The sequence below is a fragment of the Bison bison genome, unplaced genomic scaffold (genome assembly GCF_000754665.1).
Source record: "Bison bison bison isolate TAMUID 2011002044 unplaced genomic scaffold, Bison_UMD1.0 scf7180017864289, whole genome shotgun sequence".
In the NCBI taxonomy this organism is placed as follows: Eukaryota; Metazoa; Chordata; class Mammalia; order Artiodactyla; family Bovidae; genus Bison; species Bison bison.
Window position 1 is genome coordinate 11,768,868 of NW_011494861.1, and position 22,291 is coordinate 11,791,158.

The 22,291-nt window shown below is 47.2% G+C and overlaps 1 protein-coding gene across 1 annotated transcript in view; it reads left to right on the top strand.

Annotated features, from left to right (window-relative positions):
* Positions 1-2,286: 2,286 nt before the first annotated feature.
* Positions 2,287-22,291, top strand: part of ZBTB17 (zinc finger and BTB domain containing 17) — a 29,111-nt gene continuing 9,106 nt past the window's right edge. The window contains exons 1-3 of the mRNA XM_010850237.1: positions 2,287-2,412; positions 4,475-4,561; positions 20,427-20,585. The gene's annotated coding sequence lies outside the window, so the exon portion shown is untranslated. The remainder of the gene's footprint in view (positions 2,413-4,474; positions 4,562-20,426; positions 20,586-22,291) is intronic.

Sequence of the window (22,291 nt, forward strand, 5' to 3'; positions counted from 1 at the left end):
CTCGGGGCAACTAAGCTCATGCGCCACAGCTATTGAACCTGTGCTCTAGAGCCCAGGAGCTGCAGCTACTGAAGCCTACGAGCCCTAGAGCCTGGGCTCCTCAACAAGAGAAGCCACCTCGATGAGAAGCTCATGCACCACAACAAAGAATAGCTCCCACTTGCTGCAACTAGAGAGAGCCCACCCAGCAACGAAGATCCAGCACAGCCAAATAAATGCATAAACATTAAAAAAAGAAAAACATGATTTCTAAGACTTGAAAAAACAAACACATCATCACAGCAAGTGTCCATGGCTCTAGATTTGGGACTAGACACTGGTTCCAGGCACCAGAATGCTGAGTTTGGCGGCCCCTATCTCATATATACTTCTGAACACTCAGGAAGCTGGAGACAGGCCATCATGCACTGCTGGCTGCAACACCCCACATTTGCATGACCTTTCTTGCCAGCAAAAATTGGCTAGCATCAGCAGGCCAATGGCTTCCAAATCTTACTTATTGGCAGAATCTACCTGTACCTGGGATTCTAACTGCTACTGAGTCTGGGAAATAAAATTTTAACTTTTTAGATTCTGAAAGGAATGGATTGCAAGTCTCAATTGACTACATCCAACACAGATGGACTCAGAAGTAGAAACTTCACATGTTTAGTATTGGGAAGACAAGAGGGTTCCTATCAGATTTGCTATTATTATTTTTCCTGTAAAAGAAAGGGTGAAGTCAACTGTTGCTGAGTGTTTTAGTTTCTCTAGTTATTGTGAAGACAGCAGCAGTGAACTGGCCAGACTGACATTTGTTGAAGTCCCTCTTAAGGCTGGAAGCCATGAATTTGTAGAGAACAGTCTGTCCCATTGGGTACTTTCTCCAGTTGTGTTTGGCTCTTTAGGTGTTGGCAAAGGGAAAAAGGAGCAGTTGGATTCACCCAGGGTTGAAATTCTTATGAAATCCACATGACAAAAAGACAAGAGAGCAAAGGAGATCAAGGTTGTTGCAAGGGTGTTGTTAAAATTATGGATCATGAAAATAAACAGGGTCAAAACTGAAGAAAGGAGAATTATTAGGAAATAGAAAAGTCAATGGCCTGGTGGTGCTGAAAAGTTGGAAAGACACCACAGAGGAGCTGGTAAAGTCTGTAAGGCGAATTTTGTTTTCAGGCACCCTCATTTACACACAGGCTAATGGACCACAGCCTTGTCTAACTCAATGAAACTTAAGGCATGCCATGTGGGGCCACCCAAGATGCACGGGTCATGGTGGAGAGGTCTGACACAATGTAGTCCACTGGAGAAGGGAATGGCAAACCACTTCAGTATTCTTGCCTTGAGAACCACATGAACAGTATGAAAAGGCAAAAAGATAGGACACTGAAAGATGAACTCCGCAGGTCGGTAGGTGCCCAATATGCTATTGGAGATATGGTTGGATGGCATCACCGACTCAATGGACATGGGTTTGGGTGGACTCCAAGAGTTGGTGATGGACAGGGAGGCCTGGAGTGCTGAGGTTCATGGGGTTGCAAAGAGTCGGACACGACTGAGCGACTGAACTGAATCCTGCTGCTAAGTCACTTCAGTCGTGTCCGACTCTGTGCGACCCCATAGACTTCAGCCTACCAGGCTCCCCCGTCCCTGGGATTCTCCAGGCAAGAACATTGGAGTGGGTTGCCATTTCCTTCTCCAACGCATGAAAGTGAAAAGTGAAAGTGAAGTCGCTCAGTCATGTCTGACTCTTAGCGACCCCATGGACTGCAGCCTATCAGGCTTCTCCATCCATGGGCTTTCCCAGGCACGAGTACTGGAGTGGGGTGCCATTGCCTTCTCTGGAACTGAATCCTGGATATCCCCTAAACAGGGAAAGGGGTATACGTGTAACTCAGAAGGTAGAAAAACATAACTGTGGTCCTACAGCTTTGATGCCACAACTAGGTTCATTCACATCTCTGCTTCACCACTTCTAAGACGCGTGACAACGGGCAATTCAATTACCCTGAAACTCCGTTTTCCCTTCTTCAAAAGTGGGAGAAAAATATTATCGTATGATGGTGAGAGGACTTGAGATAATGCGCGTAATGTGGTTAACACAGTGCCTGGCACACAGGAAGCGCTGAATACGTAGAAGCTGTTACTTTTACATTTGAAACAGAAAATCAAGGAAAGGTTACAATGAGAGAATTTCTAAGTGCACAGTACTGTTTTACAGAACTTCTGGAGTACTATGCGCATGCGCCAGTCCGCGAACTACGCCTAGGACGGGCACTGCGCATGCGCCGGAAGTTGCAGCCGGGAAGCCAGCGAGGTCGGTTCCGCCCGAGTCTAACATGGCGGCGCCCTTTGTCTGCTCTGAAGTGCCGTCCCCGGCCTTCTCGCGGCCGTGATGCACCTCCTTCTGTGGTGGGGTCCAGGACATGGCAGGTGAGGGTCAGCAAGCACCCGGGGCCGGGGGAGTCCCAGGAGTCGGGCGGAGGCGGCGGAGGATGGGACGCGGCGGGACGCCGGGGACGGTTGTGTGGGGGAGGGGAGGGAAGTGGACTGGGACGGGAACCCGGACTGAGGGGACCCCGCACATGAGGGTGCAGGACAAATGGGTAGGGGGGCGCTGCCCGGCGAGCGGGCGGATAGTGGGCGGGCGGACTGGACTCGCCGTCCCGGCGAGGGAGCGCGAGTCGCCTCCGGGCTGGGTGACACCCCAGCTGGTAGCATCTCCGCCCCCGCTGCCCGGCTGTCACCGCCCCTTGACCCCGCGTGCCGCGGCGGGTGGGCGTTCTGAGGCCGCGAGGTGGCGGGGTGCCAGCGCAGCTCACTTTGGCCGGCGGGGCTGGAGGACACATGCCTGTGAGGGCCTAGAAGGAGTTTGTCGTGGTGGAGACCGATACTGCCCCTGTATGAGATCCCTTCATTCATTCATTCGTTCCACAGACGGTGGTTCAACTCCTGATGTGTTCAGAGGATAGAGTGAGTGGTTAAAAAGTGTAGGCTGTGGAGCCAAGCAGCCGGATTTGAATCCTGTCTTGGTGCTTGCCAACTGTGTCCTTAGGCACGTTGGTTCCTCGCCTCGTGCCTCGGTTTTCTTATCCTTAAAGCATGGTTGAGAATAAAATCTGCCTCCTAAAACGATTATAAAGGTTAAATGAGGTAATCGGTGTAAAGTGCTAAGAAGGCCTGCTGGCACAAAGTAAATGCTGTGTGTGCTTGTTGCTGTTATTTTTTGTATAATCATCATCACCCAAAGCTCAGAAACTCAAGTGGGAGACATACTGCAATGTAGGCAATTCTGATATGATGGAAAAAAAGCAGAAAACACTGGAAACACTGAGTAGAGGCACCTCACTCAGTTTAGGCAAATCCAGGAAGGCTTCTGTTCCCCAGGAAACAGAACTGGAGGATTCTTGGAGAGTGCAGGCAGAGAAGGGGAAGAGTGTTCTCAGCTGAAGATGGAAGGTGTGAGAAAGCTGCCTAGGGACAGAGATGAAAGACACTAGTGTATGGTTTGGTCCTCCGGGGTCTTGTTTGGGGAGGGAAAGCAGCCATGGGGCAAGAGGCATCCTTAGTTCCCCAACCACGGATCCTGTAGTGGAATCTCCCCTAGGGAAGTTTTTAAACCTAGCTGTGGACTTGCAATTTTAGTTAATGAGAACACATTTAAGAATCAGATTTGTGGATTAGAAAGATCATGCTAGTGAAGACTGTATTAAAGGGAATGGGCCTGGAGGCCAGTTAAGAGGCTACTAGAACTGTGGAGGTGAGAGATGACCATGGCCTTGAGTTAGATAAGAGGCAGAAGGTGGGGAGAGATGTGTTGGCGGTAGACTTAACCAAAGTTGGTGATGACTTAGATGGGGGATTTAGGGGCTGGGGGAGAGGTCAGGGTTGACTCTGAATTTTTGACTGGTGGATGGCGATGCTGCTCAGTGGGATAGGGAACAGGATAGGGAGGGGATTTAAGGAGAGAAGATATATTTTGTTTTGAATATGTCTGTGGTTAGTGCCTGTAAAACTTTCAAGTGGAACTGTCCATTGGTGATCTAGCATCCATCAAAAGTCATGACAGTTATGGGAAGGGATGTGTCACCTGGGTGAGGGTCTGGAGTGAGAAGCATGGTTTCTGGGACATCCCTGGGGAATGCTAGTGCAGTAAGACTACTTGGGCACAGCCTCATTGCTTTTGCTTATCAATCTTGTGTTATGTCTTTTGATCAGCAGGCTTTCCCGAGTGTAGGGGGCTTTCCTGAGTGTAGGGGGCTTTCCTGAGAGTAGGGACTGGGACTAGGTTTATTCATCTTTGTGTCCCAGCTGTCCAGCACAGGGTCTGGCCTGCAGCAGCCCAGTCACAATCCAGTGTAACATTTATTGAGCACTGCCTTTGTGCCAGACTTAGTGCTCAGTGCTCTGTATTTGCCTGTATTTGGTGGATACAAGAGCAGCTCTTAGAATCCTGCAGGTTCTCATCAGATTTTCTGTTTGGTCTTTGATTCAGGTAATGAGCTGGAGGAGGAGAGCCAAGCTGGAGTTTCCCCAGACAAACTGTTGGAACAGAGTAGCCTGGGCTACTTGGAAATCTGAGGTAAGTTTGTTAAGACTCAAAGATGAAACAATCCAGGAGGTCAGTTTGTCCTTCTTCTCTAGGCACAGCGTGCTTCAACTCACCCTTTTGAGACAACTTTTTCTTTAAAAGTGTACAGTAATGACAAAATCCTAGTTAGTTTGGTTAGGAGAATGTTGATAACATTGTTGTCATTTTACTGACAAAGATCATGCTAGATTAATCCCTGGGCAGCGTTCACATCTTGTTTTAATTAAGTACAATCTAAAATGCTCCAAAATGTAGTGGCTGAAAGGAAATAGAAGTTTATTCCTGTCCCTTAACAGTCTGGGAGTAGGCAGTCCAGAACTGTGAGAGTAGCTCACTCTGTTCTGCAGTCATCCAGAAGCAGGGTTCCATTGATCATGTGGCTCTCCTTGCTCAAAGGCTTCCATCTCATGGACTGAGCAGGCTGCTCTGGATCCTGCCATTGTGTGTGCATTCCATATGGCAGAGAGGGAAAGACAGAGTAGGGAGCACATACCCATTCCTTTTAAGGTTCTAATGTTTAAAGATACATATTTTTGTACAATGTGTCTCCAAACCCCAGCCTCTGGTGTACAACCCAAGGAGGAATCAGGACTGTTCCAATGCTGGAGGGAAGGCTGGCTGAGAGAACCTGTTCTGTTCCCAGTGTGACTGGATTGCTGCCTCTGATGGTTAGGCCTGAGGGAAGGCCACTCACTGTTGGAACAGGGTGGGGTGTGTTCCCTGGCCCCCTGGCCCCCTGGCCCCCTAAGGCAGGCTCCTCTGGCTTTGGATCGTTCGTGTTGCTTGGGTCCAGGGAGTCCAGGCTTGCTTACACAGTCACTGTTTTTTGTGCCTGCTGTGTCAGACACTGCACTGGGGGCTCAGGGTGTGCATATGAGGGAGATGGATCCCGGGATCAAGGCGCTCTTAGCCACATGGGTAATCACAGTATGGGCTTCCTAGGTGGCTCAGTGGTAAAGAATCCACCTGCCAATGCAGGAGACATGGGATCAATCCCTGGGTCAGGAAGATCCTCTGGAGAAGGAGATGGCAGTACTACTCCAGGATTCCTGCCTGGAGAATCCCATGGACAGAGGAGCTTGGCGGGCTACAGTCCATGGGGTTGCAAAGAGTCAGACACAACAGAGCAACTAGACAACAAAAAACAGAAAATTTCTGGATTATGGGGTGCTGGTTAGAAGCATGAACTTCTAAGTCAAAGATACTTGAGCCTAACATACCTGGTCCTTACACTTACTAGCTGTGTGCCTTTGGACAGAGTACTTGACCTCTCTAAGCCTCCGTTTCCTCAGGTTTGTAGTGGGAATAATGATGACCTCACACCAGCTTTATTGGGTGGAATTATTAATGAGGTAATGCATGTAAAATGCTTTATCTAGTCTTTGAGTCCACAGTTGGTATCTAGTGTTACTATGTGTTAATTAGGAGAGGATGACCTAACAACAACCTCCTACGAGGGTCAAGAAAGTGCAGAGTTGAGGAAGAAAAAAATGCTTAGTATAGGAAAGTAAGTGACCCTCTTATGTCTGACCCGGTTCCTGTTCCAGATGACTGTTAACCGTGTCTGTGTGTCCTTGTGCCCGGGCCCTTCTTTGCACGTGCATGCCTGTATGTATATATAGGAAAGACATTTTAAAGTGTCAGGTGGCTTGATTTTGTTGCACGAAAACTGAGCCTTCAGTCTAGAATGCCAAAAGGGCAGCCTCTGTGGGCAGAGCTCCAGTTTGAACAGTTTGCCACAAAAAAGACCAGGTGTCCACTCTCTACTGCCCTGGAATTCCCCCAGGGATGGTGCCACACGGATGGCTCAAAGGTTCTCAGACCTGGTGTCTGGCAGGGTAACGGACACCACCAAAGGGCAGGACTCCAACCTCACAGGAAGCAAAAAACTCCCAAGTACATTTTGTGCACAAAGCATATTGTCCTAGAGACCATGATTTACCAAAATCTACTTCTTCTGCCAGCCACATTTTTAAATGATTGAAATAATAGAGGTCACAAAGAGTAGGCGTTTTAGCACCAAGTGCTTTTAGCAGTTGCTCCACGTGTATGTTCAGTGTCAGCATAGGTGTCTGGCACTCTTAGAGGTCCTCATGGCTATCAGTAGCTTAACAGTCTGAGGGCTACCTACGGTTGACCTCAGTGATGTAGTCACAGATGCATACAGAAAGCCAGGGCTCTTACATTCACACCTGCTTGTTAGGAATTGGAGAGATCAGCCTTGAGCTTCAAAGGAAGGAAGCGGAGGGCATGGTTAGAGTTGAGAGTTGCTCACTCGTTTCTAAAGAGCAGCATGCAGAGCCTCAGAGGTGGCAGTTCCTGCTGAGAGTCTGGACCCAGCCTGAAAGCAGCCTTGGTGGGTTCATTGTCACATCAAAAATGTACTCAGCTTCTGGTCTTAAAAGGTCTGGCAGTAGAACCTGTTCCCCCTACCCCACCCACCCCACTTCCTCTCCTGACCTGATTCATTTAAGCAGTACCTTTCCTGTCCTGAGTGGAAGGCTCCAGGGCCCAGTGGGAAGTTGTCTCCAGCTCAGGAGCCTGGGTGGTGAAGCATTTCTCATTTCTGTAGTCTCAGGGCTGGGTGGGCCCCTGTCAGGGACTTTCCTGGTTGAGTGTAACTCAAGTCAGCTGCCCAAGTTAATGCTTCAAATCATGGCTTAAAGTCAGAAATAACATTGTTTAATTTTGTAAGTTGTCTTGTTAAATATTGAATAGATACAAAAGAATATATACCACCTGAAGGATAAGCATACAAGGAACACCCATATACCCATCACCTCCTTGACACTAAAGAATGTTCCTATTACCTTTGAAGTGCCCCTCCCTGATCCTGTCCCAGTCCCAGCCCAGCGTAATCACTGGATTTGGCTTTTACTGTGTTCATGCTTTGCTTTTCTTTTTTCTTTTGGTGTTTTTTCTTTTTTGGCCCCATGGCTTGTGGGATCTTAGTTCCCTGACCAGGGATTGAATCCAGGCCATAGCGCTGCAAGTGCGAAGTCTTAACCACTGGATCGCCAGGGAATTCCCATCTCTTGCTTTTCTTTATAGTTTTACCGCATGTGTTTGTGGTGCTAAACAATGTCATTATTTAATTTTGCCTGATTTTGGACTCAGTACATCATCTTGTTTTTCTCAGTGATCTAAATTTTTTGCTTAACACATGTTCTTGAGGTTAATCCGTGTTGCATATAGGTGTGTTTCGTTTTCACTGGTGAGTTGTGTCCTGTTGTATGAGAATTTACGCATCCTTTCTATTGTTGATGGATGTTTGTTTTCAGTATTTTGCTGAGACAGACAGTGATACTGTGACCGTTCCTGGGGCACGTGTGTGCAGCCTGTCAGGATACACCCCATGGAGGAGGACTGAATCCTAGGGTATGTGCATCTTCAGTTTGACTAAATACAGTAATACCAAGTTGTTTCCAGAGTGGTTTCCCCAGTTTACTCAGCTGACAATTCTGCCTGCTTCATATCCTCCGAACAATGGTATCATCAGATTTAAAACTTTTTACTAATCTGTTGGAAGCTCAGTGATACCTCACGTGGTTTTGATTTGCATCTTCATGGATTTTAGTGGGTTGAGCATCTCTTCATGCACTAATGGATCATTCAGCTTTCAGCTTCTCTGAAAAAATGGCTTAAACCTTTTTGCTCATTGTTTTATTGAGTTGTCTTTTTATTATATGGAGACTTTTTTTCTCCCTTTTTTTTGTTTTGATATTAATCTTTTGTCAGTTAGATGTGTTGAAACTATCCACTTCCAGTTTGTGGCTTGTCTTGTCACTCTAGTTTTTTTAATGAACAGAAATTCTTAGTTTTAATGTCATTTATTAACTTTTTCTTAATAGTTTGCACTTATTTCTTTTTAAGAACTTCCTCCCTGCTTCAAGTTTATAAAGATATTTCCCCATGTATTGTCTTCCAAATGTTTTATGATTCTTAACCTTTTACTCTAAAGTCTTTAGTCTGTTCATAATAATTTTTGTATATGGTTTGAGATAGGAGATAATTTTTTCCTTTTTTTAAATAAGCACATCACATTAAGCCTGTACTATGTATTGAAAAATACATTGCTTTTTTGTGGATCTTTAAAGTCACCAGTAACCACTATCATACATCAAGTGTCCACACACGTGTGGGTCTATTTCTGGGCTCTTCACCATCTCTCTCTGTCTGTGTGCCAATATCCCACCGATTTAATTTCTCAGTTCTTTTACTTTTTTCTATTTTTTGTTTATTTATTTGGCTGCACCAGGTCTTAGATGCAGCGCACAGAATCTCTGATCTTCTAGTTGTGGCACACGGGATCTTTACTTGCAGCTTACAAACTCTTAGTTACAGCATGTGGGATCTAGTTCCCTGACGAAGGATTGAACCCAGGTTCCCTGCATTGGGAGCGGGAGTCTTAAGCCACTGGGCCACCAGGAAAGTCCCTCTCAGTTCTTATATAACAATTCTTGGTATCTGGTAAGGTTTTGGCTTTCTACTGTCTTCATTTTGGATTATGTTTATCAAATTCCATAAAAATTGTTGGAGTCTTTTATTAGAATCACTTTGAATTTTATTAGAATTGAATTTATTACATGTCAGATTGGATAGAGGTGATGTTTATATGACATTGATCTTCTGATTCATGAACATGGCATATCTCTCAATTTACATGACTTGCCAGTTTCTGATTTTGTGAAGTGAAGTTCGCTCAGTTGTGTCCGACTCTTTGCAACCCCATGAACTATACAGTCCACGGAATTCTCCAGGCCAGAATACTGGAGTCGGTAGCCATTCCCTTCCCCAGGCAATCTTTCCAACCCAGGGATCAAACCCAGGTCTCCCGCATTGCAGGTGGATTCTTTACCAGCTAAGCCCCAAGGGAAGCCCAAGAATACTGGAGTGGGTAGCCTATCCCTTCTCCAGCAGATCTTCCTGACCCAGGAATCAAAACAGGGTCTCCTGCATAGCAGGTAGATTCTTTATCAACTGAGCTACCAGGGAAACTTTAGTCAGTGTCTTTGCACTTTTCTCCCAAGCAGTTAGGGCCTTATCACACTTTAGTTCCTGATACTCCCTCCTCAGCTTTTATTCCATGGGTGTGTAGTTTGGCTCTTTTATGTTTTGGTTGTGCTGGGTCTTGGCTGCTGCATGGACTCTCTCTGGTTGTGGTGAGCAGGGGTTGCTCTTCCTGTCGCCGCTTCTGTTGCTGCTGAGCGCAGGCACTAGGCCCATGAGCTAAGTCATTGTGGTGCCCCGGCTCAGCTGCTCTGTGGCATGTGGGGTCTTCCCAGACTGGGGACCAAACTGGTGACTCTTGCATTGCCAGACAGATTCTTGACTACTGGACCACCAGGGAAGACCCTAGATACACTTATTTCTTATTTACTATTTTAGTTGGTCCTCCCTCCTCGCATCAAATACTTTCATTTTGGGATCACTTTTTATCTACCTTCATGTATCTTTTACAGTGTATGACTTTGGGCTGTAGTCCATGGGGGGCCATCTAGTGGTTACAGACTCTCCCAGAGGAATTGTACACCTCTCCATCTGGTGCCTTGATTTGATATGGGCTGTTTTCTGTGCCATTTTCTTTCCACTAAGGTATAACCCTTTGGGACCCAGCTTTATTCTGGAGGGACCTCCCTTTTTGGGGACAGGGGGAGAACTTGAGCTTGCCCAGTTCTGCAGATGCCCTTGCTGCTCACCCTCAAAGCTCCGCTTGCTATCTGAATTCCAGCCTTTGCTTAAGTTTGTTTGACCTGTCAGTCTTCCTTGTTGATTTGCCAGTTCTTTGATGCATTTTAACAGATGTCATACAGTTTTTCTTCAGCATTTGTAGCCCTGTGTCGTGAGAGTCAGTCGGGGTACCTGGTATGCTGTGTTGTTGTTTACTTGCTAATTCATGTCTGACTCTTTTATGACCCCATGGACTGCCCACCAGGCTCCTCTGTCCATGGGATTTCCCCAGCAAGAATATTGGGGTGAGTTGCTATTTTCCTTCTCCAGGGGATCTTCTTGACCCAGGGAGCAAACCCAGGTCTCCTGCGTTGGCAGGTGGATTCTTTACCACTGAGCCATCAGGGAAGCCCCTACCTGGTGTGCCATGCTTTCAGAAATTAAGATGCTTCAGAGTTTCAATTTTATGTTTCATTTGGCAGTTGCAAACTGAAGATCAGAACTAAGACTTAACACCACTCATTTCTGACTTTTTGAAAAAATATATAACATGTTTTGTAACACTAATTAGTATAAAGAAAGGGAGTTGCCAGTTAATGGCCGAGAATTTGCCCTTTTGGGACAGACTGAGGATCCAGTGAGTGAAGAGTACCGTGTCTGTCCATGGGCGTTTTGTCCCTGTTTAAAGTGAAAAGAGCACACCTCAGAGAGTGTGGTGGGCTTTGGCCTTGGATCCGGGCCATGTCATTGAGACCTGGGTGGAATGACAACTTCTCTAAGCCTTATTTTGCTCATCTGCACAGTGAGGGTGATCATATTACTACTCTCCCAAAGAATTAGTGTGAACATTTGATGAGGCTGTATATGTAGGAAACACTCTGCAGGCAGGTTGCCCCGGCAGCTATTCCAGTTTCTCCCTAGTGGCTGCTGTTGGACTTGTGCGCCCCACGTGTCACTGCCCTTGGGAAATAGCGAGCCAAGTATTTCTCTTGCCAGTAACCTCCCCTCAAGTGTTCAGCATAGTGGGACTTATTATTAGCACAGCTCTGTTTTCTCTGGACCCAGTCCCACAGTCCTTTACCAGGAGTCACTATTTCCTTACAGCTGGGTAATACCTCATCAGGCTGGGAAATCGTAGCCTCCGCATGGTGGGCTCTCTGGTCAGTTACTCATATCTAGGCATTTTTAATTTGTACCTAACCGATGAGCACATTTAGAATCTGCATTGGTGTTGACAGGCTGCAGCCTGACACAGTGTACCACTTTCTGCTCCTGCTCGCTGGGGACATGCTCTGGACCAGAGTAGAAACTCAGTCTTTTCGATCTTTGCCACCATTTGTGAATTTCCTGTTCATTTCTTTGGCTTGTTTTTCTGTTACAAGATTTTTTTCTTGCTGTTTAATTTTTAATAACAGCTTTATTGAGATAGTCACATACCATACAATTCACCTATTTTAAGTGCACAATTCAGTGGCTTTTAGTTTATTCACAGAGTTGTGCAACTGTCACAACCAGAACATTGTCATCATCCCCAGGAGACACCTGCCACCCATTAGCAGTCATTCCCCATTTACCTCTGTCTCCCCCAGCCCAAAGCAACCATTTCTATCATTATGGATTTGTGTATTCTAGGCATTTTGTATAAATGGAATCATGCATTTTAGTCTTTTGTGTCTGGCTTCTTTCACATAGCACGATATTTTCAAGGTCCAATTCAAATTGTAGCACGTATCAGTACTTTCTTATTATCAAATAATTTTCTGCATGCTGCATTTTATTTACTTATTCATTAGTTGATGGACATTTGGACTGTTGTGACCTTTTTTAAAAAGTTAATTTTTGACTGTGCTAAGTCTTCGTGGCTGCACGTGGCTTCCTCTGGTTGCAGCGAGCAGGGACTACCCTGTAGTTGCTGTGCAGGCTCCTCATTGCAGCGGCTTCTCCTGTGGCGCATGGGCTCTGGGACATGTGGGCTTCAGGAGTTGCAGCACATGGGCTCCGTAGTTGTGGTGCACAGGCTTGGCGGTCCCACAGCATGTGTAATCTTTCTAGACCAGAGAGCGAACCTGTGTCCCCTGCATTGGCAGGTGGATTCTTGACCTCTGGATGACCAGGGAAGTCCTGCTTTGACCTTTTGACTGTTCTGAATAATGCTGCTGTGAACATTTGTCTACAAGCTTTGTGTGGACATATGTTTTCATTTGATTAAAGTTCTTTATATTTTGGGACTGCTAACCCTTATTTCCCATATAGGCTGTAAATATTTTCCCCCCAGTTTATATTTGCATTTGGGAAGTTGAGAATATAAGGGTAGAAATGTGAATGAGACAGAACATTTAGGTTTCTGACCTGTCTTTCATGCCCTTAAGAATTAAGTTCGGGTACCGTCGCTTTCTCATCATGGTCCCATTAAGTGGCCCCTTGGGACTGACCTGCTTCCTTACATGGCCTTGCAGGTGCTCTGTCTGTCTCTCTTTCTGTGTCTCTATCTGTCTCTTGCCCTGCCTGCCCTCAGACCAGCAACCAGGCAGTGCTTAGGGTGGTTTCTAAGTTTCTCTCAGAAGCTTGCACTTCAAAAGGGGCTGGCTGAAAAACCACCAGGGTTGCAAGTCATTCGTTAAAAGGCTTCCAGCAGCTTTGCTGATTCATGCTGCTGCAGGTGCTGGGTGGAGGGGCAGGAGGCCGGCTGCACTGTTTCTTCAGGGCCAGCTCGGGGTGAGCTGCTTCTTATCCTCCCAGGGCTGCAGTCCAAACATCGCTGTCTTCTGGAGCAGCACTCAGCATCTGCATCTGAGGAGCCTAACAGTTTGAAGAAATCCTTAGAAGTAGAGGCACTGAATTCTTGGCCACTTTTTGTCCAGGCCTGTCTTAAGTTTTTGAGGTGTCTGAAAATACTTCTCTAAAATATCCTTACTCTTAGTTTTTCCCAGTCAAGTTTTACCAAATATTAACTTCAGTTTAATCCTATATGGAATAGTGAATGTACAGTTTGAGGTCAGCTTATATAGGTCATAGATATTAGTATATAGTTCATAGTTGATGTTCATGTCACCTTTCCCTTCTCCAGGGGATCTTCCCAACCCAGGGACTGAACCCGGGTCTCCCACATTGCAGGTGGATTCTTTACCAGCTGAGCCACAAGGGAAGCCCAAGAATACTGGAGTGGGTAGCGTATCCCTTTTCCAGTGGATCTTCCTGACCCAGGAATCATACTAGAGTCTCCTGAGTTGCAGGCGGATTCTTTACCAACTGAGCTGTCAGGGAAGTCCAAGTATATAGTTCATAGTTGATGTTCATGTCCTATATGGTTCCTGTTCCTAGTTGGAAATCTTATTTCCAATATAAGTAAAGTTTTAGATTAAAAAAAAAAAAACTAGGTGCTAGGTAAATATGTCATTTTTATTGTCATTCACATGGTATCTGTTATACTTCAAATGCATGCATTTGTAATCTTCAGTCTTATTAATGAAATCATTTACTCAACATTTATTAAATCTGAACAGTAGAAGGGACCTTCGAAGTCACTAATCCTAATGAGAAAACAAACCCAGAAAAAGTCAGTCACATGAAAATCACGTGTTACATTGATACATACATCTACCTCCTAGTAATTATTGGATTGAATACTGGAGTGGGTTGCCATTTCCTTCTCCAGGGGATCTTCCCGACCCAGGGATTGAACCCAGGTCTCCTTCATTGCAGGCAGACGCTTTAACCTCTGAGCCACCACAGAAGTCCAGTAATTATTAATAGTATTCAACTTACTTCTTTCTTTATTTTGGATTCTTGGTCTTAACTAGTATCATGGGACGACTAATCCTTACTTTGGAATTGTTATGTTTTATCTTCTTTCTCGATGAAAGCTGCTTTGCTCCTCCAAAATCATCATGTTCTTTGTAGAAAACAAGGTGGCTTTTGTTGTTAAGTACAAAGTACCTGTGCCTTGCCTTCTGGTTACTATTGAGTAGAAGAAGTATTGCAGTTTGCAGGGCCCTTTTCTGATCTTTTTTCAGGTTGAAGCTTTATCTCTCATGGGTACCTGGCTTACTGATGAGATTTTACATCCATTTTTGTTTTTATTATTTTAAATTTATTTAAAAAAATTTTTATTTGGCTGCGCCGAGTCTTAATTGAAGCACACAGGATGTTTTATTGCAGCATGCAAATTGTTAGTTGTGGCATGTGTGATCTAGTTCCCTGACCAGGGATCAAACTTGGCCCCCTGCATTGGGAGCACGGAATCTTAGCTACTAGACCACCAGGGAAGTCCCTATGTCCGTTTTTAGACAATAGGGAAGGGAGGCGAGCGTTGCGTTCCCCGCTTTCCTGTTACAGATTGATGTTGCTGGCCTGGGTTTATGTATAATAACAGTGATGGCCAACAGCAGCTTTGTGAAGTGGACACTTTTAGTACCATCCCTGTTTCACAGAAAGGAAACTGAGGTGCAGAGATTTAAGTAGTCTTGCCCGAGGGACTTGACTAGCTTTGGCTGGATTCCAAGGCAGGAGTTCTAACCAGGTCGGTGGAGCCAGCTCCCTGAAGTCGCGTGCTGAATTGTGTGTGTGACTCCCGGGAGAGGCCTTCAGGGCCGTCGCAGAGTCAGAGGGGTTCATCCGAGTCTGGAAAAGGCCACCAGCTGCTCTTCTTGGGGATTTTCCATTTTGTCCCTTTAAGGAATTTTTGCTTATCAAGTTTTCCCAAGTGATACAGTCTTTGTGCAAATTACCATAATGTTCCATTTCCCTTATGAGAAATTTTTTGCTTTTGAGAAGTTTTCAGTCACCAGGTCTTGCAGAAAATGTCTGAAAGGTTATGGTTAAGAGAAAGCGAAGAAGCTCTGACTTTGTGGACATTTTTTTTCTCTCTTTTCTTCTTTCTCCACTCCTTCCGTCTGTGTTTTACTTTCTCGGTTTTAATATTTTAATCGATAACATTCACAAGTGGTAAAATAAAACAGAAAAACCCGGACAGGATGCAAGAGTGAAGAGTGTAACTCCTTTCCATCCTTCCCCTGCTGCTGTGAGGGCATCTCCGTTACCAGGTTCTTGTACGTCCCTCCAGAGTTGTGGGCATTTTCTTTGAAATGTGAGTAAGAGGTCGGAATTCTCAGCCTGGGATGTGGTCGTGGACAAATAGCATCGCCCAGCTTCTCCCGGGCAGGGTTGGGTACTAAATGGTAAGGGATGCTGAGATACTTAAAGCTTTCAAAGGATGCTGATATTCAACAGGAGGACTGCTTGCACATGCTGCTCAGCAAGACCCACAGTGAGTGTGTTGGGTTCTGGGCACCAGTCAGCCTCATCTGGCGCCAGCCTGGGGGTAACACTGCCCCATTCCTCATGTCCTGCGGGACCAGCGCTGCAGGACTTCCTGAGTTGTTTTTCTGCTTCTGCTCTTGCCCTTTCGGCCGCTCCACACTCATGCAGCCAGAGTGACCTTTCAGAAATGTGAGTCTAACTGTGGCCCTCTTGCTTAAATCTGGCATGACCCCCATGGGCTGGGGATGAGGCTGAGTCCTGGCGTGACGGGCGTGGCCTCCAGCCTGTCCCTCCACCTGCATTTCTCACCACTCTCTCTACTTGCTTTCCCCTCACTAATCCTTTACTCCCACCATCAATTCCTCACCTCGGTAAATGACACCACCACTTGGCCAGTTTCTCAGGCTAAAAATTTTGGTGTCATCCTTGACTCCTTTCTTTTCTCACAACCGACATCTTACTTGGTCAGCCTTTCTGTTGGCGTCACCAAGACATATCCCTAATCCGACTACTTCTCACCTTTCCGCCTACACCTTGTTGGAGGCCACCTTCCTCTCTGGCTTCTCTCCTGGTGTTCGTGTGTCCATCACACTTACCTCCTTGTAGTCACTCTTCTGTTCTCAGCCTCACCGCACCCCCAGGGCATACTAGCCTACTTAGAAGGAACTCCAAAGCCTGACTTGCCTCTGAAACCCTGGGCGATCTCAGCCTCTACTGTTGCCAACCTTGGTGCCTCTCACCCTCCTGCTCCCTTCCCCTTTTCAGGCACTCTGGCCCCTTTGGCCAAGTAACGTCTGTCTCCAGACCTTTGCTTTTGCCCTTCCTTATGTCTGTAATCGTCCCCAGGCTTATGGTGGCATGGCTCGCTCTTCACTTCATCCAGGTCTTTGCTTCAATGTCACCTCCTCAGAGAGCTCCTCCTTGACCCTTTACTGGTTAATAGCCTCGGCTTTTTTTGGTTTTCTTCACAGCACTGAGTATGTGACATTTATGTAGTGTATTGATTTATTATCTGTCTTCCCCACTAGGCTCAAAGTGGGAATACTGCCCCTAAGGTGAGCACAGAGTAAGCACTCATTAAATGTGTGTGTGATTGTTTAGTCTCTGTTTATATCTGTTTCCTGATTTATGGATGGAGGACCCCAGAGGGGAGTACAGTAAGTATATGGGCAGCTGTATCGCACCACAGAGCTTCTGTATTTTAGGGGAGATTTCTCATTCACACGCATAGAACTGATTCTCAAATACATATTGCTGCTGTTGTGATTAAAAGACTGTGATTAAGAGTTCACTTTTCATAGTGGCTTTATCTGTTAGTTTTTCAGTAGCAAGCACCAAAAGTACAATGATCAGTTTGTAAGGGTCCACACAATACTTTGACCTTGAATCAGTCATATTCCACACGGCCAGAAATCTGTTCTGCTGCTGCTGCTAAGTCGCTTCAGTTGTGTCTGACTCTGTGCGACCCCATAGACGGCAGCCCACCAGGCTCCCCCGTCCCTGGGATTCTCCAGGCAAGAACACTGGAGTGGGTTGCCATTTCCTTCTCCAATACATGAAAGTGAAAAGTGAAAGTGAAAAGTGAAAGTGAAGTCGCTCGGTCGTGTCTGACTCTTAGCGACCCCATGGACTGCAGCCTACCAGGCTCCTCTGTCCGTGGGATTTTCCAGGCAAGAGTACTGGAGTGGGGTGCCATTGCCTTCTCCAAAATCTGTTCTATACCAGGCCTATTCCCCAACTTGATTTGAGAGCAAGGTCCTAGGTGTTGTAAACAGCTGTAAGGAAGAAACAAGAAGTCTGCCCACCCAGCGATGAATATATTATTTATTTATTTATAATTAATTTTAAAAAGTAATTTTTATTTTTAATTAATTTTTAAATTAAAAAATTGTGTTTATTTATTTTTAGCTGTGTTGGGTCTTCATTGCTGTGTGGGCTTTTTCTCTAGTTGTGATGAGCGGGGGCTGCCCTCTAGTAGCAGTGTGCTGCTTCTCATTGCGGTGGCTTCTTTTGTTGCAGAGCACAGGCTCTAGGCTGTGTGGGCTTCAGTAGTTGTGGCTCCCCGGCTCCAGAGCACAGGCTCAGTAGTTGTGGCTCCCGGGCTCCGGAGCACAGGCTCAGTAGTTGCGGCTCCCGGGCTCCGGAGCACAGGCTCAGTAGTTGCCGCTCCCCGGCTCCGGTGCACAGGCTCAGTAGTTGTGGCGCACGGGCTTAGTTGTTCTGCAGCATGTGGGATCTTCCTGGATCAGGGATCAAATCCACGTCTCCTGCATTGGCAGGCGGTTTCTTCACCATTGAGCCACCAGGAAGCCCAGCAGTAAATTTATTAAACTTCATAGGAGAAGACATGTACAGGTGTAATTTCAGGGTGTGTCCACGTGCCACCACCCTCAGGGAGTACTGGACAGAGAATGATCAGACCCCACGCATGTCCCCCATGTTCTGATGTTGTCTTTTTGGTAGCAAGGCCCTTGATCTGCACATACTGGTACAGTGGGTTCTAAACTGCCACAGGTGCTGGGATACAGGACTGCTTTCTGCAGGCTCAGCCAGCCCTTCCTGCCCAGACACATTCCTAGAGCGGTGGGGTCAGGGAGACGGGTGTCCACTCCCTCTTTCAGAAGCATGGTTAAATCTTAGAGGTCGTGGAAGTTGTATAGTTTGAAAAGCAACATCAGTGTCACATTTAATTTTATATTTAGACATTATTTTTAGATTTAAAAATCAGTGTTTTTTTCATTGTTTTTCTTTATAACACAAATTCAGCAGAGAAAACAGTACTAAACCTTGGCAGGGAGCGTTATATAGAAGGAAGCAGTGATTTTCAGGGTAGGGGCCATTACTCAGTAGAAGATAAAGCATTTGGGGGCTGTTGGGAAGGGCTGAGTCAGGTTTGTGGGTTTATATAAAGTGGAAATTGATTCTAAAAGTTTGAGAAACACAAGCTTAATAGAAGAGCTGTATTTGCTGGGCAAGGAGGCAAGTTCCATAGGGCTGGTTTTGTTGATATTTGCTTCTCTGTCATGTTGCCTGTTGATATTTGCTTCTCTGTCACATTGCACTGAAAAGGGACGGGTTGTCACACCAGGTAGGTTGGTGGGGTTGGGCAGGGAGGTTTCACGTTTGCAGGGCTGGCCTGCTGTGAACTTCCGTTTCCTTGGCCCAAGTTTGTGTATGCCAAGTTGTGTCCAGGAGCCACCAGTATTTCTAGAAAATCAGGAATGCTGATCCTTGTCACTGCTCTCAGATGCCTCCAGGCCTCTGGATGGCTGTGTTGTGTCCAGGCCTGTAGCTGGCACAACTTCTAGGAGCCAGGGACTGTGGTTCATTTAGATCGGCATCTGGTGATTGGCCAGTTGTTTCCTGGCTTAATGGCTTCCCTATGTGCCACAGTTTGGAAATCCTGCCTGCAGTTTAGTGCTGATAACCTGGGTAATATTTCATGTTTGACAGGTGCCCATTCGACTCTGAGATAGAGCGGTGCTCTGTGGACCCACTCAGAGCTTTGGGCAGGCCAGTCATCTGGAAGTACATTTGGGGTTTACCAGACAGTTGTTTGATATAAAGTGCTTCCCTGACAGAGAAAATCGCTCTTACTTGTTCTTATCCAGTATCCTCTCATCTCTTAATGTTAGTTGGGCTCTGGGATTTTTCCAGATTACATTTAGAAGGAGTAATGAGATTATTACAACGTCTAAACAAGGTTCAAGTCACCAAGTACACTTGAGGTGCCCAGCATGAAAAGATAATGTGGAAACCATCTGATGTAGTCTTCGGCCTAAAAATATATGTAGTCTGCATCTGTTTCCTGGTAGCAATCATTCGCTGAGTGCTTACCACGTGCCAGGCACTGGGCAGGCCCTTTGCTTACATTACCCAATTGGATCCTGTAACAAACATGGGAAGTAGTTCCATTGGTTCCAGTATGCAAGAGAAGGTCGTCACCAGCTGGTGTGGTGGGTCCAGGCCCTGGATTTGGCCCTGCTTGGCTTGACCCGAGGCTCTGCTGCCTGCATGGTGCTGAACTGCCTCTTAGGTCCTTACCCTTGGAGGTAGCAGGGTGGAACTTGGTGCCCAGGGTAGCCATGCTCTTAATTTTGAGGTGATTGGACTGTGCCATGTTGAGGACACTCCATAGATGCTGTTTTGTTGATACTGGGGGGTCTGGGATTCAGGTTTCATTGAACTGAGTAGCGTGAATTTCCTGACACAGTGAGAAACCTTCCTCACCTCAGCAGTCTTTTTGCACATGTTTTGGATCTGAAAAGCAAATGAGATGGATTGTATTTTCTCTGGTGCCACCGACCCCCCTGCACCCCCTGCACTCCTGTCAGCCTTCGAGACCCTTTCCCCTCCTCAGGGTAGCCCGGACCAGAGTGGCCTGGAGCACAGTTGGAAACGACCCCGTCTCTGCATGGGACTGAGTGTGGCACCTGTACCTTGCTTCTTTCTTATTACAGATATCGTTAAATGTTGAAAAATGTTCTTTTATAAAAGCATATGAAATGCACAGGTTTATATAATCTAGGTGAATCCAGATAAAGAAACAGAGAGCTTCCAGTATCTTAGAACACCCCTGATTGCGCCTCCTCCCATCCAGAGAGAACTGTTACCCTGAAATTTTTCATGAATCATTCCCTTTTCTTTACAGTTTTACCATCTGTATCAGTTATCTCTCTCTGTCAGCCAACCATCTCAGCGCTTAGTGGCTTGAACCATCAGCAGTTTTTTGTTTCTCCCCGTTTCATGGGTCGCCTGGGCAGTTGTTTTTGTTCCATGAGGTGTTGGGGGTCATTCCTGTGCCAGCATTCAGCCAGTGGCTGGGCTGGCACCCTGGCATTGTCAGCAGGGGCATCTCAGCTCTTCATCGGGGGCCTGTGCACAACGGTGTCTCCTCCAGAGCCCCTCGTGTGTTCTCTGTCCCCAGCAGGAGCACCTGGGCATCCGCACAGCAGGGCGACGGGGCTCCAAGCAAGCAAAGCAGAATCCTCCAGACTTCCTAAGGGCCAGGCCCGGGATTGGCACAGTGTCACTGCTGGTCAGAGCCACACAGAGCCGCCCAGATTCAGCTGGAGTCTCGTGGCAGGTGTGGCTGGATGGAGGGATTGCTGGCCGCTGTCTGTGGAGACTATGCCCACCGTGCCTGTGTCCGTGTCGCCTGTTTGGAACCATGCTGCGGGGCTTCCCCAGGTCCCTCATGTTTTCATTCCCAAATGAATTTCTTGTGAGGCCGCCAGGGCTCGTGTCCAGCCAGGCTGCTCGTCCTCTGGGGAGCATCCCAGCTCTGATGACGCGGTCTGCCCCAACAGTCAGGGCCATTGACCTGGCAGATGGCGATATCACGGAAGCTGCCTGTTTGCAGGCAGGAGTTGGTCGGAAACTTGAGGGCTTTGGGCTTGGTGGGCTCTGCAGTGTTGTCCTGTGTGAGTTTCTTCTTTCTTGGAAGCAGCTTTAAATAAGGCCCACGTGTAGCGCCCTTGAAGCAAGGTGAAATGAGGAGGAAGGCATGCTTATGCTTGGCAGAGGGCACCGCATAATATGGCTGGGCTGGAGGAGCTGCACTTGATCCCGGTCATGGGTGATGAGAGGTGGGATGGCTGCTGATTTTACTTTGTTTAAAGTCTCCTCAGATAGTGCCCCCTCCTTACATGGACTTGGGACTCCTGGCTCCCACCACACTGCCTGCCCCTGGAGCCCCCACGTCTCCCTGTGTGCCCCTTGCACTCACCTCTCTTTCTGGTCCCCTTTAAGCTTGCTCAGATTCTGATAGGTTCCTTTCACTGTAGAGCAGGGGTCCCCATCCCTTGGGCCACAGACCAGTATCTGTCTGTGGCCTGTTAGGAACTGGGCTGCACAGCAGGAGAGTGACCGGTAGTGAGCAAAGCTCCACCTGTATTTACAGCTGCGTCAGTCACTTGCATCCCCCGCTACGCCCCGGCTGTGGAAACATTGTCCTCCTTGAAAACCAGTCCCTGGTGCCAAAACGGTTGGGGCCCACTGCTGTAGAGTATGAAAGAGGAGACGGTTGGAGCACTGCATGCTCAGTTCACCTAAGTCTGGAGGTGGGGTGCTACCTGGTTGTAGCTCGACCCCTCTGAGGGGACACCCCTCACTGGCTCTGGGCACTGCCTGGGGGAGAAAGGGGCTGTGGGAGCTTTCTTAGGCAGCAGGCTCTGGGAGATGAGTGGGTGAGCCTGGAAGACTGCCCCTGGGCTCTGCACTCCACTGCCCCTGGGGGTTTGCAGTTATGAAACCCACAGCGCTGCTGACAAGTGACAGCGTTTAGCACTTGGCAAGCCCCCCAGGGGCCAATCACAAGATGGGGCTTGTGAGCATGTATGTGTAAGCACTGCTGTCTGTCTGTGGGGATGGTCTTTTTTCTCCTTTTTCCTTCCTTCCTTCTAGTTCCTCTCCCTGCTTCTCCCTCCTTCCCCTGCTCCCTCCTTCTCTTTTATCCTCTCCTGTTTTCTGTCCCGTCCTTTTCTTTCTTTGTCAGAACAGATGATCTTTTAGGACTGTTTCTCTTGTTGGAACAGCTCTGGAGGCTTCAGAGGGATTCCAGAAGGCTTCAGTGTTCTGACACCCACATCTGGGGAGGAGCCCACTTCTGGGCAGGCATGTCTCATTGGAAAGCTGTGGTTAGCTTTGGGTGGAAAACATTACTCAGGGCACACAGCTGCTCCTGTGCGTGTGGGGGTGCTGGAGCTACTGGGTCACGGAGCACCCTCTCCCGGGGACCTTTATCAGCCTTCCTCCAAGGCCTCTGCTGGACATAAGCACCTGCCCCTATAC